This window comes from Carlito syrichta, unplaced genomic scaffold (assembly GCF_000164805.1).
Source record: "Carlito syrichta isolate Samal-C Ts95f unplaced genomic scaffold, Tarsius_syrichta-2.0.1 Scaffold314329, whole genome shotgun sequence".
NCBI lineage: Eukaryota > Metazoa > Chordata > Mammalia > Primates > Tarsiidae > Carlito > Carlito syrichta.
This window is the reverse complement of record NW_007258425.1, coordinates 3,223-10,692: the sequence shown is the minus strand read 5'-3', so window position 1 is coordinate 10,692 and position 7,470 is coordinate 3,223.

Here is a 7,470-nt window from a genome sequence, read left to right as displayed (position 1 = left end):
GCAGCTAGAGAGAAGGATTAGACTATTCACTGGGAAAGACCTGTTATAATTGCAACAGACTTCTCAGGAGAAAACCTACAAGCCAGAAGAGACTAGAGTGTCAGACAGACTTAACATTCTCAAAGAAGGTTTTGAGCACAGAAACAAAGCAATCATTACATCCATCACAAAAGCAAAAAGAAGCACAGAACTAACATAGCATACAGATCATTTGTGTTTGTGTGTGTGTGTGTGTGCGCGCGCGTGTGTGTTAACATCTAAAGAGCTTTATGACAGAGATGAACTCTCATGTATATGATACACAATGATCTTGAATGTGAATGGACTTAATGTATAACTAAAAAGGCATCAAGTACCAAACTGGATAAAGAAACATGATCCATCATTCTGCTGCCTCCAGGAAACACATAAACCCATCTCACTGCAAAGGACACCCACAGACTCGAAGTGAAAGACTGGAAAATGATTTTCCAGGCAATTGGGGAAAAAAGAGCAGTGCTAGTTACTATGAACTCTCTCCATACCAATACAAATCTTAAAAGATACAAAGGGCACTGCATAACTATAAAAGACTCATTCCACCAACAAGACTTCCCTATCTTAAACACATACCCCACCACAGGAGCACATGGTTTTATAAAACAATTGCTAAATCAACTAAGAGAAGACATAGACACGCACACAATCATAGTCAGAGAAGTCATACACAGCTATTAGTCCTAGACAGATCATTGAAGCAAACAAACAACCAAACAAACAAACAAAAAAGAAAATCTGGAACCTTAACATTTCACCAAATGAATTTCATAGATATCTACAGAACATTCTCCCCAACAACTATAAAAAAAAATATTCGAATCATCAGCACTTGGATCATACTCAAACACTGGTCACAACTCGGGCAAGAATCAAGTCTGAACAAATTTCAAAAGATTGAAATAATACCAAACAACTTCTCAGAGCACAATGGAATAAGAATAAATATTGCCACCAACAAGATCCTGCCAAAGCACATAAACACATGAACATTAAACAATATGCTGCTGAATGACTTTAGGGTCACATAGAAATCAAGAAAATAAAAAGATCCCTGGAAACAAACAAAAACAGAGATACATTTTATCAAAATTTCTGAGATACCACAAATACAGTAATGACAGGGAAATTCATAGCATTGCACGCCCATATTAAAAAAAATAGGCAGATCAAAGTAAATAGCCTTAACATCATCCCTAAGGAAGTTGGAAAAGCAAGAAAAATTAAATTCTAATTTCAGTAGAAAAAAATCCAGATTATCAAGATAAAGTCACAATTGAAGACAAACATATAATGGAAGGATTCAGCAAGACAAAAAACTAATTCTTTATAGGAAAAATAAGATTTACAAACCACTGAGAAGACTGACTAAAAAAAGAGAGGGAGAAAGTGCAAATAAACAGAAATGAAAAGTTGAGCTCACAACTGACCATGAAGAAATTCAAAACATTATCAGAGATTACTATGAATATATAAAAATAAACTAGAAATAAACTAGGTAAAAATAAACTAGAAAATCCAGAGAAAATAGAGAATTTCCTGACATTACACACCTCTCAATGTTGAAACAAGAAGAAATTGAAACCTTGAACAGTCCAATAACAATCCAGGACATTACTCACCTTTAAGAAATCTTCCCATCATGGCCAGGCTTGGTGGCTCAGCCAGTAATTCTAGCACTTTGGGAGGCCGAGGTGAGCGGATTCCCTGAGCCTGCGGGTTGAGACCCGCCTGGGCAATTTGGTGAGACCTCATCTCTACAATAAATCAAAAAATTAGCCAGACGTGGTAGTGCGTGCCTGTAGTTCCAGCTACTTGGAAGGCTGAGGCGGAAGGATGGCTGGAGCCCAGCAGGTGAGGCTGCGGAGGCCAGGAGCGGCCACTGCACTCCAGTCTGAGTGATAGAATGAGACTCCAACTCAAAAAACAAAAAAGAAAAAAGAAAAGAAAGAAATCTTCCCATCAAAAAAATTCCTGAACCAGGTGGCTTCTAACTTGAATTGTACAAGACATACAAGGAAAAGCATATGCCAGTTATATTGAAAATATTCCTGGAAATCAAGAAGGAAAAATTCTCCCCAGTTCATTCTATGAGCCTAATATTATTCTGATCCGAAACTGGCAAAAGGCCAACAAGGAAAAAGAATTGCCGATCCATTTTCCTGATGAACATACACAAAAATTATCAACAAGATTCTAGAAAATTGGATATTATGACACATTTCAGGGATCATCGACCATGACCAAGTGAGCTACATTTCTGGGATGCGGGGCTGGCTCAACATTCACAAGACCATAAACACAATTTAGCACATCAACATTATAAAACCAGGAAACACATGATTATCTCAATAGATGTAGAAGAAAAAATGAGACTATCCAATATCCCTTCTTGTTAATAACCCCCAAACACCTAGGCATAGAAGGAACATTTCTCAAAACAATGACAGCAAATTATGACAAACTTGCAGCCAACATTTTGCTTAATGGGCAGAATCTGGAAGCATGCTCCCTAAGAACTGAAACAAGACAGGGATGCCAAAAAATCTAATGCCTCTTATTCAACATAATAGTAGAAGTCCAAGCCAGAGGAATAAGGCAAGAGAAGGAAAGAAGGGGTATCTAAATAGGAAACTAAGTTGTTATCCCTTTTACAGTTGATATGATTCTATACTTGAAAAATCCTACAGAGTCTGTCAAAAGAATCCTTGTACTTATACACGAATTGGTAAACTCTTGGGCTACAAAATCAATGTGAAAAAGACAGTTGCAATTCTATACACCAAGAGCAAGCAGGCTGAGAAACAAATAAAAATACAATCTCATTCACAATAGTCACACACATACATAAACACGCATGACATACGCACACACACACATAAATAAAATACCTCAGCATCTACCTATCCAGAGAAAGACTTTTTTCAATGAGAACTACAAAATGCTGCTAAAAGAAATAAAAGATAATACAAAAAAATGAAAAACTATCTAGCCCATGATCCTCAATTGAAAGAATCAATATTGTGAAGATATCCATCCTATCCAAGGCAATCTACAGATTCAGGGCAACCACTATCAAATTGCCAATATTATTTTTCTCACAACAAGGAACAACACAGAAATTGATATGGAAGCAAAAAAGAGCATGAATAGCCAAAACAATGATCAGCACAAGGAACAAAATTGGGGGTATCCCACTTCTAGACCTTAAACTTTATTACAAAGCTACAGTAACTAAAATAGTGTAGTGTTGGTACAGAAGTTGGCACATAGATCAATGTAACAGGAAAAAAGTATTCTGGAAATAAAAACACAGTCTCGAAAAAACTCATGTTCAAAAAAGTCATCAATGACAATCACTGGGGAAAAGAAACAATATTTTGCATATGTTGCTGTGAAAACTGACTGACTACATGCAGAAGAATGAAACTGAACCACTATCTATTTTATTAAAAAATCAACTCAAAATGGATCAAGGACATACATGTAAAACCTCACACTTAAGACTCTTAGAAGAAAACAGAAAACATCCTTCTGAACATCAGCTTAGACAATGAATTCATGATCAAATCTTCAAAAGCAAATGCAACAAAAGCTAAGATAAGCATGTGGGACCTTATCAAATTTAAAAGTTCTTCCACATCAAAAGAAACCATCAAGAGAGTAAAAAGACTAAACACAGAATAGGAAAAAAGAATATTTGCAAGTTATGCATCTGACAAAGGCCTAACATCCATGGTCTACCAGGATCTCAAGCAAATTGAAAGTAATAAAAAAACAACTTCACTTAAAAATGGGAGTCAAGGACATAAACAGACACTTCTCAAAGGAGGACAAAAAAGCAGCCAAGAAACACATGGGAAAAAAAGCTCAGTCTCACTGTCAGAGAACTGTTAATCAAAACTACAATAACGTACCACATAATTCTGGTAAGGATGAGTATTATTAATACATAAAATAACAATATGTACTGACATGCCTTTGGAGAAAAGGGGAGGCTTCTGCACCGTTGCGGATATGTATACTAGTTCAACCTCTATGGAAAGCAGTGTGGCAATTTCTCAAAGAATGAAAAATTGGGCTTTCTAAAATTCAGCAGTCTTTCTCCTGAAAATATACCCAGAGGATCATAAATGTCTGTACCAAAAACACACCTGCACATGCATGTTTATTGCTGCACTATTCCCAATAGCAAAAGCATGGAACCAACCCAGATGCCTGTGGAAGGTTGACTGAATAAAGAAAAGGTGGCACATATACATGAAGATTATACAACCAAATAGAAGACCAAAATCATGGCCTTCGCAGTTACTTGGATACAATTGGAGGACATCATACTAAGTGAACTTTCATAGAAACAACTAAATAACACATACTGTCACTCATAAGCAGGCATTGAACACTAGCCATATAAGCCCGGGGTCAAATTTGCAGTAATGAGGCACCACTAAATGTGGGTGTTAGAAAAAAGGGAAGACAGCACATGGCAACACATTGGGTACCTGAACCACTACCAAGAAGAGAGAGGGCCAGCTAGAAACTCAAACTTCCACTGCTTGCTGCCTACTTATGTAGCGAATCCCCATTGGTGTGCTACAATTCTAAAATTTATATATATGTATTTAATAGAATTAGTTACTATGAGTGTCTATCTACATTGAATACAATGTAAATATCTTCTAAGAAGAGTTGATTAGGAGACTGAATTTTTGCTCCCAAAACCTCTGTCCTATTCCATCGGTCTATGTGCCTTTCTTATACCAGTCCCAGACTGTTTTGATTACTGAGCCTCCTAGTAATGTTTGACAGTCTGGAAGTGTGATATCTTCCAATTTTGATTTTGCTAAGGATTATTTTGACTATCTGTGCTCTTTTTTGTTTTTATATTAATTTCTGTATTGTCGTTTCTAGTTCTGAGAAAAATGGTATTAGTAACTTGGTGAGTATTGCATTAAATTTGTAGATAGCCTTGGGTAGGATGGAAACCTTGACAATATTGATTTTTCCAATCCATGAACATGGAATATTTTTCCATCAATTTGTATCATCCTTGATATATGAGCACTTTTTGTAGTTCTCACTTTAAAGATATTTCTCTTCCCTGGTTAAGTGAACGCCAAGTTATTTCTTTTTGTATGTGGCCATTGTAAGTGATATTGTGCTCTTTATATGGTTCTTTGCCTGTTTGCAGTCAGAGTATAAAAATTCAGCTGTCTTTTGCCTGTTTATTTTGTACTCTAAGACTTTACCAAAGTCAATTATCGGTGCGAGGAGACTCTTAATAGACCAGACTCCACAGGATTTTCAAGGTATAGAATCATATAGTCTACAAAGAAGGATAGCTTAACAGCCTCTTTTTCGATTGGATACCCCTGATTTCCTTGTCTCACCTGATTGCTCTGGTTAGAACTTCCAGCAATATGTTGAACAGGCAAAATGAATATGGGCATCCTTGTCTTGTTCCCATGCTTAGGGGAAATGCCTTCAACTTCTGCCCATTGAACAAAATATTGACTGTGGGTTTATCATAGATGGCTCTAACTGTTCTGATGAATGTTCCTTCTTGTCTAGGTGCTCAGGGATTTTATCAAGAAGGGATGCTAGATTTTGTTAAATGTTTTCTGCATCTAATGATATAATCATGTAGTTCTTGGGTTTATATCTATTAATGCACTGAATTACACTATTGATCTTGTGAATATTGACCAGCCCTGCATTCTAGGCATAAAGTCAACCTTGTCATAGTGGATGTTCTTTGAGATGTGATGTTGGATCCAATTTTCTAGACTCTTAAAATTTTTGTATCTTTGTTCATCAAGTTGATTGGTCCATAATTTTCTTTGCTTGTGAGTCTTTGCCAGGTTACTGACTGACCACATGCAGAAGAAAAAAAACAGACCCCTATTTATCACCATATAAAAAAATCAACTCTAAATGCATCAAAAACTTAAATGTAAAATTTCAAACTTTAAGAATTCTAATAGAAAACACCCTAAGCAAATCAAAGTAGGTAGCAAATTAATGACCATATTACAAAATTAAAGCAAATGCTATAAAACTTAAGCTAAACAAATGATACCTCATCAAACTGAAAATCTTTTGCACAGCAAAAGAAACCATCAAGAAAGTAAAGAGACAACCCACAGTTCGGGAATAAATTATTAGCTAATTATGCTTATGATAATAGCCTAACATCCAGGATCTACAAGAAACTCAAATGAGCTGAAAGAAAAAGCAAACAAACAATCCTATAAAAAAGTGGACAAAGAACATGAATAGACAGTTTTCAAAAGAAGATACACAAGTAGTCAACAGATATTGGAAAAACGCTCAACTTTACTAATTAGCAGAGAAATGAATGTAAAAACTACAGTGAAAGATGGCCATTATTAATAAATCAAAAAACAATAGATGCTAGCACAGGTGCAGAGTAAAGGGAACACTTCTAAACTGTTGGTGGGAGTGCATGCTAGTTCAACTTCTGTGGAAAGCAGTGTGGTATTTCCTAAAAGAACCAAAAATTGATCTTCTATACAATCTTAGAATCTTTTTTCCTGGGATTATACCTGGAGAAACATAAACAATTCTACAAAAACAAAACAAAACAAAACACTTGCACATGCATGTTTATTGCTGCACTATTCACAATCGCAAAAACATAAAACCAACCCTATCACCCGTTAAAAGTTGACTGAATAAAGAAAATATACATGTACACAATGGAGTATTATACAGCTATAAAGAAGAAAAAACATGTACTTCACAGCAAATTGGATGGACTTGGAGATCATCACAGTTATCTGTCACAGAAACAAATAAGTGAATACCACATGTTCTCACTCATACGTGGGACCTGAACATAATCACATTAGCACAAGGGAGAGATGGGCAATCACTGGTCACCTCCAGGCGAGAGAGGGAGAGAGGCAGGAATGTTACAACACAAAGGATGCCTGGTCCCAACGCAGAGTAAATGAAGCCAGATGCGCCAGATGTAGGCCCAAACTTCGCCTTTCACCTGCATGTAGCTTACTTGCGTAGGTAAATTCTTATTTGTACCTCACATCTCTATGATAAAATAAGATATAAATATATATCTAAGGATATATATATTTCGAAGATATATATCTTCTAAAGATGATGCACTTCTTCCCAATAAAATTTTGGATAAGCAGAAAGGAGAATTGAGAAAAGAAAGTATGTACTACTCAAATTTATATTGAATGGATAAAGTATTAATAACAAAATTTCAAGCTTTAAAATATATTTGTACTAGAATTCAGAAGACAAATACAGAATAATCAATAAATAAAAGTGGCGGGTGGCCTTAGTTCATTTGTGCCATTATGACAAAATGCCAGATACTGGGCAATTTGTAAGGTATATATAAATATATATATATATATATATATATTTTTTTTTTTTTTTTTTTTT